Source organism: Pinus tabuliformis, chromosome 7, assembly GCF_031772625.1.
Source record: "Pinus tabuliformis cultivar Carrire ecotype Pingquan chromosome 7, CPIR1, whole genome shotgun sequence".
In the NCBI taxonomy this organism is placed as follows: Eukaryota; Viridiplantae; Streptophyta; class Pinopsida; order Pinales; family Pinaceae; genus Pinus; species Pinus tabuliformis.
The window spans coordinates 219037409-219062135 of NC_142293.1; positions in this window are offsets into that span (position 1 = coordinate 219037409).

Sequence of the window (24727 nt, forward strand, 5' to 3'; positions counted from 1 at the left end):
AGAGTTTCAGGAGCTCCAATTAGTTTAAAGACTCTTGTTATTGAGTTCCAAGTAGCTATGGATGTTTTAAGATCCAACAAATTTTCATTCCATATTATTAACTAACCTCATGTCATGCCTCTAGTAGCGTTTCCCATGAATTTATAGCCTTTGCAAGACTGCTTTTGAAGAGAAAGTATATCCTCTATTCCTACCTTAGTTTCCTGAATGAGCATTATCTTTGGTTTACTTGCCATCATTTTCTGCTTGAGAAGCCTTATTTTTCTGGGTCCATTCATACCTCTTATATTCCATGAGATCGAAGTCATTGAGAAGGTATTTGAGTTAGGGTTATGGCTTTTACCTTGCCTTCATTGATCAATCTTGCTCCTAACTCTTGCAACATTTGACTGGTTTGTTTTCTACCTCTTTTCCTTCCCACTCCTTTGGGATTGTATTGATCAACTGGGATGTGAGGTTCGATGCATGTGTTGTTATGGTATCCATATTGTCTCTTTGTTGTAGCTTGCTTGAACTCTTCTTGGTAGAGGTATGCTTCCTATATTTTCTAAATATACTCCTCTAGGATAGTTGTTAGTCCTCGATTTCCCAAAATTATGCAATTTTGTTGAGATCCATACCTCCTTGGACCTCTTATATCTCCTCCTCCTTAGCTTTGTCATTGTTTCCTTCTTTCTCCATTTTTATATCTTCATTTCCTTGTCCGACATCATTGAGGTTTACATTGGGGTTTTCTTCTTGTTCCAGAATCTGGTGGATGAGTGATGATTGATTGTAGGCACCTTCATCTATTACAGTTTCCTCCTTTTCATGTTCCTCCTGTTCCTCACCTAGAGCTTCAAATTTTTTTCTATTTGCTTGGGATGTTGAGGCTTGTTTTCCTTGGGGCTTTCAGTTGTTTTTTGTTTATGGGAGCCACTTTCTCGAAGCCTTGTTCATCCGTCCTCTTTTGAGTTTGAGGATTACTAGCTTGGGAAAAATTTTGTGGGAAATACCTGAATATATTCTCATGTTCATGACATTTTTGGCATCTAAAGGGTATGTGCACATAGGTCTATACTCTAGAGCCACAATTCATCCCTGAACACTAGTTTTATGGCCTCCGGGTGATCTCCTAATACATCGAAGTATACACAGATGTGAGCATATGATACGTAGTGCCTTGCTTGATTTCCTTCAAACATTTTGATGTATTCTCCTATTTTGTCTCCAATGCCTTCAAGGATAGAGGGAGACCAGAAGTTTGTGGGAAGGGATTATAGCTAACCCATTCAGGGGCCCTTCTTAAATCCTCCTTCTCTAGGGTGAAATTATCTTTCCAATATCATATGTAGAGACCAGTCAAATTGAAAAACTAGGGGCCTCCCTAAAAAATATGATTCTTATGCTCCAATAGATTGAAAATCACTATGAAGAGTCCTTTATAGCCTAGTTGAAGCCTAATCTCTCCCTTTTGGCACCATTTCGTTTGGATCCACCAGTTGAGGGTTTTTTTTGTTAGCCAGAAGCCCATGAATTTACAAATGATTGCATGCTTCTGCATGTAATCTTGATAAGCCACTACATCCAGGTCCTCAATCTCTTGGGTCAGTATCTTCTTAGTTTTGGGCTAGCACGAATTGGTAGCTTGCAGTGGAGTTTGAAATTTTCTATTGGAGCTTGTAGGTTGAGAGTTGGACTGCTTGTTAGTGCTTTTCCCTGCCCCTCCTTCTCGTGATCGATTGGCAGTGAGCTTATTGAAGGAATTATAAGTGGTTAGTTTGATAAAATATGATGACACTGGCTCCTTACCTTTTCTAGCTATGATTTTGAGAAGGAGGTGGCCTCTAGACCCCCTCCTAACACTGTCATGGTTGCGTTTAGAGCAGAAACCTAGTTCGAGTCCAGAATTTGACTCCCGTGTGATCAAAGCCTCTCTCTAATTTTTATATATATTGTTTTATTTTTGTTATATATATATATAGGATTTAATAAAAATAATTTTGAAAAAAAATCAAAACTTTAATAAAAAGCCCAGATTATTTGCCGAGGCAAGCACTTTCCAGCACACTGGTAGTTTTGACACCCTGACTTTGGAAGCTAGTATATTGAGTTTACCCGGCCAACGAAGGTCCAGGATGGCTCATTTTAAATATAAAATAATGCAGTATATCTTGGGAGTGTTTGCATGACCATATTTGGTCATTTACTATGCCTAAAAATTAGAAGAAGCGGGAACTTCAAATTTGTAACAAAAAACTAATTTCCTGAGTTTAGTTTTTGGAATTTGATTTGGTAAGAGTTTTGTTGTTGCAAATTGGCTTGTAGACTGCCTTATTGAGCCAAAGAGGTTTTGACAGAGATCAACAGGAAGCACAATTTTCTTTTTTTTTATTCATTTAAGTAGATTTTAATTTGATAATTTAATTTCTCAATTTTTTTCTTGAATAAAGATGTGTGAATTTGATTGGTTTTAATTTTCATTTGGAATCAATTTTTATAGGGATCTGTTTGAAAGGATGAAGAAAAGATATCTTGGACCAATTAAATTAATCCAAAAAAAAAGGAGAAGAGTGTTTCCAGCTCCAAAATAGATGGATCTAAAATTTCTTTCAACAACTCTCCATTTTTGGGGATTTCTTGTAAATTAAAAATAGTTGTTTTGAGAATGAGGAAGGGGTTCCTCTTCTATGCAGATTGGAAGCTTCGTGCACTTTTGTGAAGATATATCTTGTTGTAGATTAAGAGGGATGCTCATATATGAGCTTGGGGATTTAATTATAGATATTTAATCTATGTTGTAGAGGCTGGGCTTGTGATATTGCAGATCTATTCTCTATGGGAAAAGTCAAAGATCTTGAAAGGATCGTTGGAGATTATTTGTAAAAACAAAGAAAAGGGTTTTAGGTTTATTTGTATTCAAGTAATTTTATTTGTAAATGCAAATAATATTCTTTTCAATGGCATATTTATGTTTATTATTTCATATTTAGAATTTTTGTTGATATGAGAGTGATTTTCTTTTAGGTCGGCTATCTGATCTATTAGCCTCGTAGATCTATTATTGATTTCCCATTTTCTCTTATGCATAATCAAATTTCCAAGTAAATATTTACTCAGAAATTTTTCATATTAAATTGATTTAATTGTCATTAAATTGAATAAACTTTTCTTCTTTTGATGGAACATCTTAATTGGTTTTAAATATCCAAACAAAGCATGTATTGCAATAACTATATCAGTTGTTAGAAATTATTTAGCAGTCTGATATTCATGACATAAAACATGTTGAATCCCCATTTTTCTTTAAATCATTTTTCTCTTGATTCAAATAAGATCTATGTCTCATTCTAATCAAGATAAGATAGGTAAGATTTTCTTTATGTTTTTTCATAATAGGGTAGATTTGCATTTAGATTTAATACATCGTATCTTTAGAAGTCCCCTTATGCAGGGGAAATCTTTAGCGTGGATTGGATGAGCCATCAATTCATCTTAAGGGTTGTTTTCTTGCAAGCTAGCAACAAGAGAATAATCATGATTTTCTCTTCCTTGTTGTTTGTAAATTAGAGACATCACAATTTAGCAGGGAGGGTGAGCGGGTAATTGGACCCAATAGAACCAGTCAGAATCACTAAATCAAACAGATAAGGGCTTAGCTGGGGCTCTGACCGGATGGTCTCCCCTAATTTTGATGAAGGAAATTATTGGCCATCAACACTTTGGAAAGGGTTTGCAGTAGAAAGTTTTTTTCCTCGGATAGATATTTCTAAACAGGTGTCATATGTGTCAAACATATATTGTATGTCAAAGTTACTACCCCAAGAAGTTGATATACCAACTAACTGCAATCGAGCCCATAAAATTTTGGCACTTCATCTCCTAGGGTTAGGTTTTTGGATGTTTATGGTTTTCCCTTGGTTCTCAATAATTAAAAGGCCTTTGAGCCTCATTGTAACACAATTTAGAAGGCATGTAACCATCACAACTATTCTTAGAGATAATATACCATCACCTGAGCTATTTTGTTACTCTTCTGCATGCAAACAATTATCAGTATTTGTTATTAATTAATTGAATTTCAGTTTTCGTCGTATCCTTGTGTCTCTATTTAAATATATATGTCATTTCATTCCTGCATAAATTTGAATTGCTTGGTAGTAGTCATGGGATCTCTTTAGGGAACACGTTACTAAATTGTTTTATTATTGGGCTCTCTTTGACACTATCCTTATCTCCCTTTGATTCATTGGTCACTTGAACATCACAAAGTTCACACCCCTTCCTATTGCACCTATTAAATTATAGTGCAGTGATTGGTCAAAATGTCATAGGCTTTATCTTTCCTTGTAAAATCCTCTTTTCTCCTTCCCCATTGACACATTCTATCGACTTGTTGTAGCAGTAGATCTTGAATCAGTGAGCCGCTAGCCAATCCATCCCAACCAAAACATCATATGAAACCAATGGTAATACATTTAGGTTTACAGTCAATGCCATGACATTTAGAATGATTGGGCATGACTTTTCCATGCATTCAACTTGCTTCTTAGTCACCGTGGTCAACTGGACCAACAACAATCTGTAATGGGTTGTGCTCTACAATGCACACTTTTTTACAGATTGTGGACCTATGCAACTAAAATCCAAGCTAAGGTCAATCAAAATTGAAATAAATTTATTAACCACACCTTCCATTTCGATCATTAAGGAATTGTGATCGGCTTGTCTATTGTCCAACACTGCATAAATGTCTAGTATGCTTCGAACCACATCATTTATTATCTCTGCTTCTTGTGCATTGTACATTCTTGGTTGCCTCCTCTATAAATAAGGATAACCCCTCCATAAGTGTTCTTCCCCACATTTCCAACAAGCTATGGGTTTCCTCCTGTACCCATCCATTTCCTCTCTTGCAAACTCAAAGAGATAGTATTGATTAGCAGTAGTGGGTTTATGTTAAAACTCACCTCTTGCAAAATTGGTGAACTTCACACTTCCACCTTGCTAACATCTTTCAGTTTTTTTTCCTTTTTCTTTATAGCTGGTCTTTCCTTTTACTTTCTAATCAACCTTATACTCAAACTTGTGCTTAGATTGCTCATAGAAATACTTCATTTTCCTAATATCTTCCTCTAGAGTTTATGTCTCATCAAACTATATCATGTCCTTCAATGCTTGTGGAAACCCACTGAGATACCTTTGAATATTTACTTTCTCATCCCTTATGTAGGGAACATACCTCAACGACTCCAAGAATCAAGTTGCATATTCACTATTTGCCAACTTCCCTAGCTTATGCTCATAAAACTATTTGGTTATGTTATCGTAATACCTCTCAGATAGGTATTTTTCCTAGAAATATATTTCAAATCTCCTCCAGCGCAACTCCTCCTCTTAAATGTTCTTTACATCCTTTAGGTCTTCACACCATATATTAGCCTTGTATCGCAAGATGAACATGGTTATTCTTTCCTTCATATTTCTAGAGTAATCATGCACCTTGAAAATTTTCTTCATTCCAAGCAGTCATACTTCTTCTTCTTTGGAATTCCTCACATCTCCATTGAATATAGGAGGTATTTCCTTCTTAAATTTTCCTAGCATGAAATATTTTCCTTTCCTTTGCTACTAGCAGTGTCTCTTAGCTGCAACACCAAACAACTATTCATAACTTCTTGACCTCCTCTTTAGAGTACTTAGTGGAGTTTCACTTCTCATTGTATCATTTCTTTCCTACCTGTGCCTTTTCTTGGATTTGTTTCCTTATGCACCATAAATCTTTGATTGTTTCCTTCCATGTATTGATGTACTTTGCCTAATTTTATCTCTTCCTAGGTGGCTAACACCTAGATCATGTTGCCTCTATCTTTGCAAGTTTGATAAGCTCTACAATATGATGCCATTTACTTATACTTGCTTCTCATCAGCCACAACAAGTATTTAACTGTCATCCTTGTAAATTCTCAGCTCAATTCTTATGTTTTTAAGGGTGTTCATCCATTTAGAAGAGTCTTCCTCTCTCTTCTTTCCAACTGAATCTTTTTCTTGCCAATGCTATAATTTATCAATGTTGTGTTGCTCCATCCTATTTTTCATCCCTAGTGTCTTCTTATGTGTTGTCATACACACATAATTGTTAGACAAAAATATATAAATAATCATACTTTCCCATTGCCTTAGAAAATATGCAACAAGTGTATGGATGTGAGGCTTGTCTAAAACACCACACTTCAAGTTAGTATAACTATTAGAAGTGATAATAACATCAAAATAAATACATGTGTAGAACGTGCAATTCACCATCAAATGCTACAAACAATGCATAGTAGACAATCAACATAATTACTACATTGTAACAGAGTCATATGTCTCATCCTTCTAAACCCCTTTAGCCCAAGTGAAGAACCTAGACGCTTAGTTTCCACACAGTAACAAGCTCCAAATATTATCTCCAAAGGTCCAACATAGAACCTTCACTTTTCATTTCATTAGTTTTGAGCCCATCTAGTCCAAGTGTTGAACCTAGATGCTCTGGTACCACTTTGTAACACTCCATTCCAACCCCTAGATCCTTCTAGGATAAATGGGAGGTGTTACTTTACTCTAACCCAACATCGATGGTCTCATTATGGAAATGGGGTTTACAAAATTCCTCCTTCCCCAAACTTAGCTAAATTAACTTTGGACAACACCATCACGTTCAACTCATCGAGTCACTTTCTCATGATATAAATTCTATCAAAATTTGATACCCAAATCAAAATTTATGCCGATTTAAACCAAGCCACATAAGAAAGGAACCATCATGTGGCATCCCTGCCTCTATCAGGTGATGCCACATCACCCCCAGGCACCAATATGTCCATATCATAAGTCTATGTAGAACTTGCCATGTCACCTACCCTGCGGCCCCACAAATATGACCCTTGGTGTGTTATATCTAGGGTTTAGGGAAGTCTGGAACTCCCATAATTTATTGCATGGAAATGTTTTGGACCCCCAAACCTCTGGACTAACTCGCCTCTGCAAGTGCATCTAAGCCTACCCCACATCCAAGCCTCTAGGCTTCTAGACATGTGCAGACCACTGGATGTACTGAACCTCTAGGCAATCTTTGCTCAGCAAGCACACCCATACCTAGCCCACATCTAGTCTGCCCAAACCCTAACTTTTTTCACACCTTCAAATGCCCAAACTTCCCAATGCATATGTCATCCCAATGGATTTGCACCCTATTTCCATTAGAGGGCCCCACATTAGATATGGATTATTTGGAGTATTGAACACTTGCATCTAACTATAATCAACCCCATCCAATATTTGGTCCTGCAATGACTCTTCGCATGTCATTCCCTCTAAACACCCGGTCTTCATGCTAGTCAACATTTTCTCATTTAATGACGGGGAGGAATTTTTTCCCACCCTCCATCAACAACACCAATGTGCCCACATGGGTGGCACAACCATTGCCTTTCCCTCGTGGCATGATGGAAATCCTGGCGGAAGGTGATAATCATTTTCCTATCTCATGCCCTTTGTCGACTGCACCCACTTCTCCCTGAAGCCGCTTATCAACCTTGGTGTAGTGTGACATGAATATCTATGACAAGTGATGGGAAATTTCCCATTTCAAGCCTCACTACCCACAACTTCTATTTGCTTACAACTTTTTTTATTAACACCAAGTTCCCATCACACGAAGACAAATCTCTATTCCCCGAGACATGACTATCTCTGTCTCTTGGAGGAAATTTCTTATCCTACACAGGCTCTGACTCTATTGTGAGACTTTCCAGACTTATTCATGCCAAGTGCACACCCATAGTTTAGTGACGACTAGACTTAGAGTCTTAAGGACTCCAATGATATACAAAGCCTTTTATGTGATCAATGATGCTTTTCACCATTAGCATAACAAAGATAAATTTTGTATTCCCTAAATGACATCTTAAGCGTTAATCATTGCCACAATAGGGAAGTAAAATGATCAGTGTGCCTATCAATAGGCACCATCAGGCTTCCTGATACCTACAAATCGACCACATATTTCCACTAGTCTATACATAACATATATCCATATTTTCATGCACACCAACAATAGAAGTCACACGCAGTAATAGACTATTGAAATCAGCAATTTAAACATACATACTAGGTAAGTGGCCATGTATTCAGAATTTTATTAGTAGTCATCGGGGATCTACAAATCCCTTCCAAACCATGAAAGAAATCACACTTGTATCTCATCACAAGCGACTAGGAATAACACCATTATTCCATAAGCAATGTCAATACATTCATTGTTATAACCTGTAAGAATAACATTCAACATTCATAGTGAAAAAAAATACAAGTAGATACACTTATCTATTTAGCTTAATCGTTGGAAAATAAGGGAGGGACTTCAAATCTCCACCCAACCATATTCCAGCTACACTGCAATATTTCTCACAGTTGACCACCCCCAAACTAGATTCAATGTCTAAGGAGGTAATTGCTCAGGAGTTCTCTCACCAACAACCAAACAACATATGGTAAGAGCTAGAGTCCATTTCTCATGTGATTTATATATCCCCCAACTATAACACCACAGTGAATCTATGTTTGGTAGATAATCAACCACTATGGTTCAACCAAGGCTCTGTTAGTTTCAGCTCAATTCTAGGAGAATTAATATATTTGTATAAAGGGAGTTTTATCAACTAGATTAATATTGCAAGAGTAAAGAGTCCACTTACAGATATTTATAATCTTATTGAGCAAGTACCTAAGTGGTTTATCAACCCCAAAGCTAGCCACTCAAGGATTTATCATACCTTTCAATGTATTCTTGGGTGTCTCACTCTATCAAGTAGTTTAGCAACCCCAACTAGTATTCCAATGGTTTTTAGCCCCAAGGAAATCCATTACCCAGGTGTTTATCAGCGCTTTGAGCAAGCACTAGATTGGTTTATTAGCCTCGACTAACACCTGAGTTTCACAAATCCACTAAAATATCTCTAAACAATCAATTCATAACCCACTCACAAGCTTGAGAAAACATAGGGAATACCATCCCCAAAGAATAACATAGGATTTTGCAGGTTATCTCTCCCTAGAAGATTCACATTTGCTACCAATTAACTCTTTGTGTTCTTTTTCCAAGTGAGCTCTCTCTTGCTCATCTACTCTGAATTTTATCTACTTGAAAAAATGCCCCCAATCACTCTTATCTCCCCACCTTGTTTTTCCCTAGGATTTTCCTTCTCGTAGTTTTTACATCCATGTTTACCATGCCCATGCTTCCATGAGAACCAAGATTACATGATTGTCCTGTTATCACTCAGGTTGTCCCTTGGCTCCTTAAGGGATGCGGCCGAGGTAACCACAAACCAATCTTTGGGCTGCAGGTCCTAGCCTACCTGCAGTCAGAGAGGGCTCTCTCTTTAAAATTTAGCTTTGTTTTGGGTTGATTTTAGGCTAGTTATGGTGTACATGGGTTTTGTTTTGAATTTGGTGGGAAGGATGATGTTTTCAAGCAGATTTGGGATGCATAGTGTGAGAAGTTCAAACCATTGGGCATGGAGTCATGGATTAGGGCTTGCTGTTGCGTTTTCTTGTCACAAGAGGAATACAGAGCAGGATAGCTACACATAGAACAATATCAAGCTGGAATAAAGATGGAATGAAGGTCAGAGATGAAAGGCAACTAAGAATCTTTCATTAGCTAACAGAGAGGGAAGGTGAATGAAAGTCTGTCTAGGAGCAGTCAAGAATTCCTAAATAACAGTCATATGTGAAAGAAACAGGGTAAACATGATCATTTAAGTATGCATATTCATAACCATTTCTGAAGAAAACATAAAGAAATAACAAGAACTGATCATAGAGTGTAGTCAAGCAAAGCCTAAGCTATTCTTCTTTCTTGTTATTTAGATGGTAACACAATGGTGGCGTAAACATATATAAACTGTAAACAGAGGTAAGAAAACACTTATTGAGCCATGTAGGAGCACATGAATTCCACAGTCACTCTTTGGCCATTAAATAACACAACAGTCAGTTCTTCATCCAAAGCATTCCAGCAGTCTTTGATTATAGAGCTCTCAAAATATACAACGCAAGTCTCGAATGAGGATTATCAACCAACCAACCTCTTTAAACAATGAATCAGGGTGGTTTATATAGAGAAAAATATCCAAAAATATCTATTACAGCAGACCTAAACAAATTTGAGGGAAATGAGTTCTTTAATCTAATCTTGTCCTGAAATTAATGCAAGAAGATATATATTTGAGCTGTGCTGGAGGCAGCTGCATCAAAATGAGTTAATATGGTGTCCTTGGTGGCTCGGTGCAGTGTTTCTGCAATAACTGTGCCTTTAATCTCTTATCTGCACCTTTTAGGCGGTTTTGCTGCTTTTTAGGTGGCTTTAATGTGCACTAATCTCGATCCGATGAGATTTGAATGGCCTTTACTGCTTCTTTGACTTGGATGGAGGCCTTTAATGTTCACCTGCTTTGATATTGCCGATTTGATACTTTTTTCCGCTTCACTAATACTATTTAATTGACTTTGGGCTTTATCTTTCCTCTGATAGTCTTTAATACTTGAATCAGGCCACTTTCTCTCCCTTGATATGCTTGAAACTGTCAAATCGCCCCTTTTCTGCCCTTTCAAGGCAAAAATAACTGCTGAAAATGCTTTTCATGGCCTCTAGAATGCTATCAGCACTGGTCGATTGAATATGAACATACATGAAGAAATCCTGTCAAATAAAGGCGAAGGAATGCAACCTGATAACTGTGTTGGGCTGAGGCTGGCTTTTAATTTGCGTTTTTGGGCCTACTGCCCTGGTGCTTCGCTGAGTCACTGCTTTATTATCCTGCTTTTGGTATGTATACTTGACCTTCTTATAAAATTGTCGTAGTCATATCTTGACTCCCTTTGTCTGCTGTCTTTTCTTTAGTTCTCTGTTTCCAGCGTTGCCTTTTGCGAATTTTTGGGTTTTGCAGGTAGCCGAGCAAGGAAGCTCTCCATTTTGAGCAATTTTTCTTAGCGATGCGCGATTAGCGCTAAGCGCAAATCGCGCATCGAAAACTGCCTCTGTTTCTCGTTTCGGGCACTCTTTGACGCGATTTTTCGCCCTTTGCGCCTTTTCTGTGATGACATTAGCAGCGGGTCCCGGGTACGACAGGGTGACGTAGCAGTGTGATGTGGCAGTACGACAGGGTGACATGGCATAGGATACGGTGGCGGGGTAGGGACGGAGGCAGATGTGGTGGCAGTGACACGTAGCAGTGGCGGGCTGACGCGGAGGTAACATGAGCGGCGACGAGACAGAAGGCGGTTTGTGGTTTTATCGGACCGCCTTCTATATGAGGACGGTAAGTGTCAGAGCGGCTCTGATGTAATGATGTGGAGACACACGTCTTTTGTACAGTGAAGAAACCGCTAGCCTATCGGAGGCTAACCATCTGATGTCGGGGCGGCTCCGAAATTGCTGAGAGCCGTCGGATGGGGAGGGCCCGATCTGACGGTGGACGGAACTGTGAGCTGGCGGGATGTTAACATATGGGCTCGTTGCGACTCGGGGGCCCGCCCGAATATTAAATTAATATTGCGCGACGGGGGCTTTCGAACTTTGGTTAACGCAGAATTGTGGGTTTCTGCGCGGACATAGAAAAATAATTTAATGTCTAACAAAGCCTTTAGACACCAATTATATAAAACGAAAGGGGAGGGGAAAAATGGGAAAAATACAAGGGTAGAGGGGTAGGTATAGGCTATTAACCTAACCAGAGGTCAGGTTAATTCCAGGGTTAGGACGCGGATGGGTTCATAATAGTCCCAGATGGACTATTATTTCCCGAGACTGCAATATATGGCTATAGTGCCAGGGGATGGGAATATGTATTATTTTTTGGGTTTTTATATAATTTTTTGTATAATAGGGGATAAGGAAATGATCTAGGGAGCTAGATAATAGAGTTAGGAGTTAATATGAAAATGACAAGAAAGCGCTAAGTTTAGAGATCTTAGGCTACTTAAAAGGGAAAAATGACTTATAGAGTGAATAAGAGTACTCCTAAGCAAAGCAAACCTTTACTTAGGCCAATGATATGACAAATGATGAAACTTAAGAGATATCAAGCAGATCTTGACCTCTTTGGGGAGGTTAGTGAATGATTTGGGGAATAAGAAGAAGGGGGAGTTAGACATGCCTCGCTTGAGCTCCTCCAAATGAAAAACTGCCTCATAATTGTGATCTGAATAGATATAACACTTGAAAACATGAAATGGATCACATAGCTTGATTCTGCAACCACAAAACTACTTACCCAGCCTACTTACCTAGCATTTTTTCTTCCTTTTGAATGGGTGCACTTAGACTTGCAGACCCCGATTATCTTCTTTTCGTTTGAGTGCCCTCCTATCTAAGTGTACCCTTATCTCTTCCAAGGGCCCAGATTAAGCAGTTGGGTTCCTTCATTTCTCTACCTAGCTACTCATCTGCCAAGCTTAAGCTGTTTGGACATATATTCATTCTCTATCTTCTAAAACAAGCAATTTAAACCTAGGGAAGCCAAGATTAAGCTGTTTGGCTTTCCCTTAACTGTAAAATTCTTCAAAAATGGTATGATTCTTCAAAATGAAACTTCTTGGAAATATGGAACCTTGCAGCATGAAAAGATGACATATTTGGCATGTAAAACAGTCAATCATGAAATATGAAGCCTATTGCAATAGGAGGCTAACATGTCCTTTACTCATGGAGCACATTCCATTAGTTCAATGCTACACCAACAATGTCATAAATCCATCAGGAATATAGGTAGTGAATTAAATACAATTATTTGGGTTTGCAAGAAACTCCTCCTCCTCATTCCTCTGAATCCGTGTCCACTTCCCTCAACCAATCAATGTGTTATATTTCCACATTTTTTAAATTATTACAATTCATAGAAATATTTATAAGAGGGATTAGAAAAAAGGGATGTCACAAGAATATATAAAATTAATTGAAAGTATGGTCTATATCCCATTTATGTAAAATGTGAATATAATATACCTAGGGATGTCTCCATTCTCGGAAATTACATGTGTTATATTTGGAGACACATATTTATGAAACTCCATTTTGGGCAAAGGACAAATGCTCATCAGATTGAATGATAGTTAATAGGTACATTGGTTGTAAATTCACTTCCCTTCCATTTTAACGAGGCCTTACAAATATTATTGGTTTTCCATATACTTTAAAAAGAGACTTTAAAATATCTTATAGCCTAAGTCTTTCATAATGTAGCTTTGGCAATCCTTATAATATCTTATTCCAAAATTTTTCAAATTTATGTTACATTTGATGACGGCCCTTAGATGGAAATATTTATGGATATGTTTTATCTTTTAGATTTGATATTTATGTGCCTTAGCTATCAAGCTTCTTGAGAATGCAATATGTTTTCTGGTTGACCCCTTAAAACTGGTTTTTTTTTTCCTTGAATCAAATAATAAATTTGTTTAACAATTGTATCACAAATTGATATTGTTTATACTCCTTGTTTAATGGAATCTAGAAAGATCAATGCTAAACATAGATAGTTTCTAATAATTTTATGTAAATTTAAAAATTTCCCATTACAAACAAGTGTTTTGTCACTTACTATGAATTTTCACCCTCTCCACAAGTATTGTTATATATTTGGTATAAGGATATAACACCAAAATGAATACATGTGAATTTAAATATTCTTTGCTAATGTTTTGAAAAATTATACCATACAAATATTATTGTAATGTGTTATGTAATAACATGAAGATATGAGGGTTCAAAGAAATTACAACAAGTGCAAATTACGTTTATGTGACCATGGAATTTAGAGGAAGGAAAATTTAAGGTGAAAGGAAAATGAATAAGGAGGTCATGAATGAGGGTTTGAAATTGGCCAGTTTCATATATTGAAAATATATGGGTAGGGGAGAAACATAAAAAGGATTAAGCAAACCCATGTATGGATTCAAAACCCTAGATCAACTATTATGGGCTATAAAAAAATTATTTTCATCACTCCAAAGGGTATGGAGTATATGCTACCTGAGGTAGGAAGCAAAGAACTACTAGGAGTCAAAGGGAACTTAACATTAATGACATATTGATCTATCCCATCAATCGCATCACTTGGTGGGAGTTTAGAGTGTCATTTGCAGGGTTTTCACAAGTCACATATGCCAAATCGCATATTAGGATTTCAATAGGACATATCTCCTAGATGGTAGATTATGGTTTTCGCGAGTCAAATTTCTAGCTACACCTATTTGTAGTATGTTTGTATCAGATCCAAATGAGGTATTTTAGAGCTACATGTACCTATTATGACCCTATTGTGTACCTAAGGAAAGAAACAAATAACCACTAGACTTGGGCAGGGTCTCAACAATGACATAACCTTCATAAAATGTGTTTTAATGCAACTAATAAGAAATTTGGTCATTTTGAGGAAAAAATTCTACTATATTTTCCATGAATTCAAACTTTTCATCAAATAAAATAAGAAATTCTCTCAACTAATATTCAAAACAAATGAATTGTTTCAACCAATGAATCTAATATATCTTCCTGATGAGTGATCAAGCACGCAAAGCATTCAAATCAATAATCATATAAATTATTTTAAGCCTTTATCTACATGTAATTATGGTCCAAATTATCTAAGGTTATGGTTAAGGACATTGGTGGAAATTCTCAAATAGGTGAGAAGGTTCGATGATACCTCAATGAGGACTCCATCTAGCTAATCCATTATACAAATGACACAATATCAACAGACTTGATTTTCGTACACTCCCAAGAACTCAATTCAACTATATGCAAGTTTTAGGAGGATGAGGAAGAAATGGAGAGCACTAGTTTTAGTGTTCAATGTGAGGATGTATCAAACTCATCAAAACTACATACGAGCTTTGAATTTTTTCAAGATATGGTCGAACCACCACCCAAGGTTTTTGGGTTATAAATGTGACAAGCTCTAATTGTAAAGGAGATAGATATTTCTCCATTGTTTTCTTCATTTTATGAGGGGAGAGAGAATTTTGACATTGGGATGAAGTTTGGTGACATTAGTTTGAGATTTGATATGAGGGTTTTATTGGTACTCTTATGGACCAGGATCTCCTACAAGGTGGCTCAAATATTACCCAAGATTCTAAATGGGCTAGGAGGAAGTAATGATTCATGAGAACTCAAGGTAATGGGGTTTCCTTAGTGTTCAATGAAGGAGTTTGAGTGGATAAAATCCTAGACCTATATGGAAAGATGTAGTCATTGAATTTCAAAGTGAAATATTGGATATGGAACTACTCCAGAAGAAAGTGAAAATTAGTTCCTAATTATTGGATACATTTTATCTTTCACTGTATTGAGGATGCAAACTCCATTCTAAAGGAGACTTTGTTTCTAGATAGCACTCTCTTATATGTGAAATCATGGTCACATTTATTTCATATAAGGAATGATTTTATTAGTAGCACACATATATGGGTGAAGCTACTAAATTTGTTGATGAATTTTTTGTTTAACCCAACAGTTCATGCCATTAGATAATTTTTGGGTAAGATGCTCCTAGTGGATGTCAATTATTTATCATCAACCTCACTTTTTTTCATGAGGGTGTTGGTAGAAATTGATCTGATAAAATTCCTTGTTTAATCAATTAATTTGTTTTGGGATGGTAAAATACATACACAAATCCTTATGTTGACGCTTTGATCAACACCTTCCAAAAAATTTCCCACTCTTGAATTTGAAGCCTATTGAGGTTCTTGTAATATGTCATCCTATAGTCATTTCATGGTCAGTCTATATTTTGCAATTTTTTTAAGTATTCTTCTCAAGTTCTAAGTGTCAATTTTACTTTCTCACACATGCTTAGTCTTTGATGAATTTGCAAGTGCACCTAGCTTCTGCAAGCTTAGACATCCATTGCATAGTTTTGAGAGTAAGGCTAGTGAAGTCTCTAGAAATAGAGCTTGTGCAATGCTCAGTTACAGTTCTTTCATAGTCATTGTTGAAAGTGACTGCGTAGTCCATAAGGATAGTGCACTATGAAACCTATGCTAACAGTCAGTGCACCGCATCTGTCGACAATCTCTCTCTCACTTCGGCTGTAACTGTACTTCTATTTCTGTGAGTTTTCCCATTTGTCGCTTTTGTGCACCTTGGCTTTCATAAGTGTCACTTTCACGTTCACGACTATCATTTTTTATTTCTTTCACTTTAACAAGTGTAATTTTCATGTTATCCTTGCTTGGGCATGTTTCTTTCAATTTATTTAGCTTTTGCAAGTGTCATTTTCATGTTTTCTTACTGTCATAAGTGTCGCTTCTGACTATTTTCACTCTTGTATGTGTCACACCTTTTCACATCACTAGATGAAACTCTAGCACACTCTTATGAATTATATTATACTAAATATCATAATAATATGTGATGTACACATTCCTCTAGCTTAGCACACTTTCTAGTCGCAGTTGACCCTTGTGTCACAAGTGACGTTTCAACTGTCGCACTTAGAAATAAGTGTCACTTTGTTATGATTTCAAGGTGTGATTGTTGATTATGAGTCTTGTGCATTGTGATTTGTGTTTGAGTCTTGTTTGGATTCTTTTCTCTCTCTTACTCCACTGATCCCTTACTTAGGCATTTTGGAGCTCTTTTTGGTCCTCCTACCCAGTGAAAGTTATGAAAGCATCAATACTTCGCTAGGTGATGATATCAGCCTACTCATTAGCCTCATTGATGATATCTCTCCCTCCCATACTTGTGCATTGAGTCTTTCTCAAGGTCATCTCCTATCATTACGCATTGAGAACCTTCAAAGCATGGTCACCTAACCCTTGTTTCTTATACTGAATCATTACACAAAGATCTGATCACCTCTTCCTTGTATAACGCATATATCACTTCTAGATGATAGCAATGACCTCTTCCCTCCCCTTGCAAAAGAAAACTGCCACAATGAAAAGGCCTTCCTCCCTTCACATTGCAGTGAACACCTTCAAGGAAAAGTAACCTAACCTTTTGTTGTGTACCTCAATTAACTATGCAATCCCATCTTCTAGTAATCCTCTTCCATGCATTCCATAGTGATAGTGGATATTCAGTCCACCTCTAGCCCACAACAACCTTCAACTATGCTATCATAAGAGCTTGCCCCTCAAGCGTTGTGCATGTCGCAGTTGTAGTGCCTAGTCTTGCCTTATCTACTGACCTGAACCCCTTACTGCACCAAGACTGAGATATTCTTGTCTCTTTATCATATGGTGTTTTTCTAGTGGGCAGTACAACCTCTCCTATATCATTTCTGAAGATAATTGTGCACTACACTAAGTCTTCCCTTCATTCATAGTGCATTGTGCAGTCTCAATCAACAAGCCATTGACCATTGTCCACTAGACTTCCCCACTACACCATCCTCTTATTCTGCTTGCCCTCCTCTACGCATGGTACAGTTCTAGTCCATAATGAGACCTTCCCTCATTCACTGTGAAGCCAAACTACATAGTGATGGTCTTCCTCTCCCTTGAACTCTGTGCATTGCATTATTTCAATCAGCAAGCTCATCACACTGTCTCTTGCACTTTCCCACTACGATGGACCCTGAAGAACCCCTCCTCATAGTGCATGACGAATTTTAAGTTGACAATGTTGCCTTCCCTCAACCACTATTGATCCCAAGTGTGAAATCATTAACAATACCTTTCTTCCAATCCTTTCGCAGGCCCATCATAAGTATCTTCTTCCATGAGAAAAGTAGGGATAAAATAGATGGTTTTTCAGACTGATCTTTCCTTTTCATGAGTGAAATTCATTGGTAGGTGTACCTCCTCAACATGGCAAGATTATTCTCAAGGAATATGTCAAGGAGAAGGAACAAAGAAGCACTTGCAGAGAAGAAGCACAAGAAGAACCATCATGAAGACATGAAGAGATCCTGGACCATGACAAAATGAAGACATTTCATAATGATTCAGAAGGTCCCATACTTATTCGAGACCCTCTTGAGGGTGAAGATGAAGTAATGATCAGATCTACCATCAAGAATGCAAGACACAATAGCAAGGGGGGCAACTTGGCATTGCCACATCATCATGAAGTTCCATGTCATCAATGCCAAGTCATGGCTTGTACAAGTGTCATATGTGTCATTGTGTCTTTCCACATGATGTGGGATGTAATTATGTATTATCAAAAGTAAAATGAAAAAATGTTAATGTGTGGAAGTCCAAGAGTCACATGTGGAGTATGAAAAGTCACATGTGGACCAAAAAGTTAATAGAAGTTCAAAGATCACATAGGAGTCCAAGAGTCATGAGGATAACTCAATAGTCATAGGGAATATAAAATTCCACTCCTCTTGTTATAAAAGAAACATCATAACTCAAGAAAAAGGATTTTGGAGGCTTAGCCTTTGGAGAGCTAGCCTTGGCTTATCTAGCTTGGCATAGGAGAGGAGATCATTATTTGTAGAAGCAAGAAGTGACTCAATGTTCCACTACTGCAGCTAATGGCTCACCATTGTAACTGTGTAATTGGATCTTTCACTCAATAATAAGAGTCTCATTGAGCCAACACATTTTCATACATGTATCATGAATATTGTAAGACTATTCTTTGGATGTTTGTGGTATATGTTATGTTCATATGTACTAAACAAATTGAACTAGTTCATTGGATTTGGTTCTTATCTTCTTGAATGTTTGTTGTATTTGCTTCAATGATCATTGTCTCTATGTGAAATAATTTGTTAGATAACTAATGAATCTTTCCATGCTCTCATGTTCCTCTCTTAGGATAGTACTATTAATTTCCTTCTAGAGACTCACTCTTGTCTCCCCTCTCATGAAGGCCTCCTTTTACACATTGCAATTGGTGTATCACAATGCCAACTTACTTGTTTGTTAAAAGGTTATGTGTATAATATCTTATGTTATCCATTGAAACCAAGGAAAACCTTGAGTTATGGTGGCCAATCCAATACTCAGGATGGGGATCCTACTCCAAAGGGTGTGAGGTCTAATTGGGACTTCACATCAGGGAGATCCCCTATATGTTGGCAGTATCCAACACCATCAACACCTTGATTACATGAATATTCCTTTTGCATGTCCTCTTTTCATGAGCTTTTCCATGTTTATAAATATTGTGAGAAGGTGATGGTCAAACAAGTCTAGAGGAAAAATGATGGTTTAAATAGAGATTTAGGGGATAATGTTTCTACTATCTCAAGTCTCACTTCATTAGTAAATAAGAACCATTATGGGTCAAAATTGGTTGAAAGGGGTGCTAGATGATACTACCATTAGAGAAATTTTGAGGACTAAAATGGACCTCCTAAGGAATATTATAAAATAATAGTGGAAATAATAAAATAAGATTAGATTACATCATCAAATTTTAGAGGGAAAAAAGAAAAACAACTTTTTCAACTTATCTCCCTATGGTTTTACTCAAATTCAAGCAGGAGCACTCGTTTGATGAGAAATTTAATTTATCATCTAAGGATTACCCATGTTACATACTTTCTATGGATCTTGCTACACAAAAATTGAGAAATACATGAAAACATGTGGTTGCAATCATGTTTTTCATGTATTTCTAATTTTTCGTGTAGCAGAGTCCATCGAAAGTATGCAACATGGGCACTCATTAGATGAGGAATTAAATTGCACATCCAAAGAGTTCTCCCACTTGAAATTTGAATAAAACCATAGGGAGATAAGTTGAAAATAGGAGTTGAAAAAATAGTTTTATAATTTTTTTTTAAATAATATTTTTACGTTTTTACTCCAAAAAATGGTGAATCATCCCCCATGGTTGACCTCATCATCTCAAATCCTGTTGGTTCTTATAAAGTTGATTTTGGTTGTACTTTTTTGTTTTGAGGCCCATTTTTAACCTCAATTTTTCTCTAATGTAACATGTGTCTAGGGCATGTTGAGATTATTGATGTGTCTATCCTTCTTATTTGATATGATATATCTAGCTTGTGATGAGCACTAAGCAATGTGGATGTGTGGCTAATAGGTGGTGTGTATTCTCTATCTAAAAGAATATGGGGAACTTTTTTGGTGAATGGAAAGAAATTAGAGCATGGTGATTATTAGGGTAAATTTGACCATTGTAGTGTTCTTTTCTCCACTTCCTTTTCTAAAGGATTTTCTGGGAAATTAGGAAACGGTTTAAACTATCATTTGATAGTTAATAAGTGTGATAGTGAGTTGAGCCCCATATCGTAAATTCTGATCAAATACCCGCATAATCCCATATCCTCTTACCCACATATTGCTTTAGTGGACCTCGTAAGGGACACAATTTTGTCCTTCATGGCACACAACTCTCACTCGGAACTTGTATCTAACTCCTCCTCTTCACTCTCTAGAAGGGGGGAGGTTGTTGACAACTAAACCACTGTGATTCTTTAAAAAATTGCAAAGCATTGCGAATACCTTCAATTCACCATGAAAAATGATAAATAACATAAGTAGTTGGGGTCCCCTAGGAAGAAAATCATTTTAAGTTAGAATGGCTATTTTGATTTTTCAGTATGTTATGTTCATGTGTCTTTTATTATATTGACGTTTCATTACATTGAATATATTGTTGGCATGAAAATCTAATGGAGAAACAAGGGGAATCGTACTTACTTATGGAGTCATATTGGCATTATATCATCATTTTGTTTATACACGAAATAAGGGATGATACATGAAATAAGGGCACCAAATAAGTTACAACATTAATATATCATATGGCATGGTATGGTTCTTGTTATATTGTGAATTTTTTTTTAAGGGTTATATGTAAAAGGAAAATTTTGGGATTAATATGTTTTAAACAATAAATACAACCATGCAACCATAGTCAAATACTTGGCAACACATATTAACATATTATATGACAAGCGTCGTGGTTCAAAACACATGAATTATGATTAACATGACTAATTGTTGGTACCAATTGTTAATTTGGAATTTATATGTGACATGAAATAAAAGGGAAACAACAATATGGGATATTGCTACCACCCATGTGAATTTACCTAATTATTGATACCAATTGTTAATTTGGAATTTATATGTGACATGAAATAAAATGGAAACAACAATATGGGATATTGCTACCACCCATGTGAATTTACCACCCTATAGTTGATATGACATAGAAAATTTAAACGAGGTTTAATTGACGGGTCATGTTTAATTTGGGTTTTGGGGTGGAAAATAAATTTTCTAGCATTATGAAGGCGCCAACTTATGCAATCATCTGACCTTTGGAAGTTACCCCTTTGCTCTATTAGGAAATTAAACTTTTGGGTAATTTTGTTTGGTAATTTTGGGGCAATGCTCTGCATGCAAAGAATGAACTCAGCCTAGGACCTTAAATGCTACCCAGAGGAAGTTTAAAGATCAATTTTGAACCTTCAGACAAGGTTGGTACTCATATTAGTGCACTATGGTTGCATATTTTGTTGTTGAAGTTAAATTTGGCTCACGTATTGTATGGTGTTTAAGTTTCTTCATCCCTCTTATATGGAGTGGTTGATTGAATTGAAGTAAAATTATTTTCTTGTTCAGTTTCATTTCTTTTCCCCTCATACTCTCACTTTTCACAATATATCTCCCTACAATTGTGTGGTTTGCAAACAACTTGAAAATAAAAATATAATACTTTGAGTTGTATGATAGAGTACTAATTTTTAATTTGTTAAACTCTTAAGTTTATATGGGCAGTAAATATTTATATGATACACAAAATATGTATATTAAAATGTCTCTATCTCTAGTTGTTGCAATATATGAAAATGTTTGGGATTACAAATCATTCCCTTAGTCCAAAGTCGTGATGGGCTTGAAACAAGTAAAAATATTGTATTATGGAGCACTCAAGTTTGATTTTGAACTTTTGAAGTCCTACAACGCATTTTGTAAAGTTTTTTGGTTTGTTTAGGTCCAAAATTTTGACATTTGTCTGGTTTTAAGCAAGGGTGATTGATATGGTTGTTTTCATGGGTTGAAGAGTGTCTTTATTGTTTAGTTTAATTGTCACATAAGTTAAATCTTGCATTGAAAAGGGCACTGTCTCCAAAAGAGAAAGCCTGCATTGTTCAAAATGAAATATTGTTGCATTTTTTGTAGTAAGTGTTAACTATTACACTGAAATTTTATGGATTTATTCTAGTAATAAAAAATTTATGAATTTGTTCTAATAATAATGAGAATAGCTATGAAAAATATTTAAAATTTTCATTATAAATTATATATAGATTATTTAAAAAGAAATGAGGTCAAAAGAAATATATAAAAGAGATTGAAAAGAAAAATCAAAGTATAAAGATTTATCTAGAGATATATGTATTCTACTATTCCTAGGATTAAAAAAGTGTCATAAGCATATGGGATATTTATTATATGGGATATTTATTATAAAGTTTAAGAGCATTATACATTCCTTTCCCCTCCCATCTCATTTGGCACATATTAAATATGTATGGCTATCAAGGCTTGTAATTTAACCTCGATATCATCATTTCACTTCCTAGGAAATCATATTTCTCACTCATCATTCCCTTCATAAATTCACTTTATATAATGAAGATGAGAAATAAATAAAATCCAAAGATATAATATAATTTTATTGAAAAGTACATGTGGAAGTCAGAAAATGAATTATGTGACATTGTCTAGTGAATGGATGAAAATCTTAAGGATAAATGATTTCATTTGATGGTGTTTTATCCATGCTTTCTTATATAATGTCCCTATTTATGTTGGATTAATATGCACTCGTCTTAGCCGTATTTAATGTATTAAACATAAATTGCAATTAGTTTATTGTTTTTGGTATGATACTCTTATTATTGATGTTGTGATTGGGATGGTTTTAAATGAACTTTTTGCAGAACTACTAGGGGTAACAGAGGAGGAAGAGACAGAAAGCCTCTTATGATTTTAAAATAAGGTTGAAACAAGAGAGGTTCTCTAGACATTTTTATGCAAACTCAAAATAATTTAATCAAATTTTTCAAATTGATCAAATCAATCTCAGAAACCAAGTTGCTTTGCCTCCCAACCAACACAACCCAGTAATAAATTGTAGCCACATCCAAGCATTAATGATATAACTACCTCTCCTGAGCCACTTACTGCAAATGATGGTTGGAACCCAAAACTTGATCAACCTATTTATAGTATTATTCATTGATATATCATACCCTATTCCAAATCAAGCAATCCCATTAGTTTGTTTATTTTCCAATTCTCTCCCAAACAATATATTCCTAAAATCCTAGAAGACAGAAAAGAAACCCATACCCAAGACGACCTCGGGCTCCATTGAATCCATCTCTACGTTAAGACCTTACACAACTAAATAAAATATAAAGGAAAAAGAGAGATTTCTTTCAGGGATTTGCATCCAAATGTATGGATATTTCATTTGTTGTTATTTTCAAACATTTGATGCATGCTATTTTGGACCCAGTGATACTTATTGACATAATTTTGATGATGTAGATATTATTATATATATTATTTTTTGGGACACACAAGGTTTCATGATGACGATATTACGATTTTAAGTGATATATTTATGGGATGATTTTTTATTTTTTTTAAATGGAAAATGGGAGTTACAAGGTGAAAAGTAAATATTAATAGAAAAAAGAAGTCTACTCGGGCCCCACTTGCTTATAGTTATGTTAAATTAAAAAATCATAATTTATCATTTTTCTTAAAATACTTTCGTAAATTAATGAATATAATTAGTCAAGGAAGTTCAATAAATAAACTTATTTCTACTGGAATAAAGGCAAAGGGAAACTACGCGTGGATAATAGAAATTTCTTGGTAAAGGTAAGCTACAACTTGGCATATTATTTTAGTCTTCTATTCATCACTTTTTATTTTTCTAGGGCTAAGTCTATCATGTTGATAGTAGGGGACAACTTGAAAGGTAGCGAAGAAATATAGTTTGGTCTTTCCTATTTTTATCCTTTAAGGTTGATTGTTTTGATTTAATTTTATGCTCAAGGTTGATTGTTTTGATTTAATTTTATGCTCATTTTGTTCAGAAGTTCTGAGTTTTTCCAATGTTGACTATTCTAATTTCTTGCAGAATTTAATGATATTTAATGATTACATGAAATGATCTAACAAAGACTTTATTATTTCTTTCTTTATAACACCTAGTTGTCGTAGTATGATTCTTTAACATCTTGGATTCTAAGGAATTATTTTGATCCTTACTCTCGTAGGGATTTGTAAGGACAAATTTTAGTTGAGACTTAGATTGCATTCTAATAATAAGATTTGTTGATTTCCTTTCAAACTTGGCACTTTTTTCCCTAATTTTATTATTATTTTTGTTCATCCATTTATGTGTAGAAAACTTAATTTTTTTTATTTATGCACATTTATTAATTCACTTTAATATATATGGAAAATTAAAGGAATTATATAATAGAAAAGAGATTTTCAAATAAAGAAAAATCAAAATCTTAGTTTGGTTGTAGATTATTAAGGCTATAAGCCTAGGGTTACATTCTCTCTTATCTTGTCTATCCTTGCAAGACTCAAAATTGTTACATGACAAGTTTAGACCTTCTCATTGTCAAGAGAGACCTACCAATAACAACCTCAAAAGGGGTCAATTGTGTTTCCTTCTCAATCTAGTGGTTTGGGATTTGATTTGTTAAAGGATCTAGGT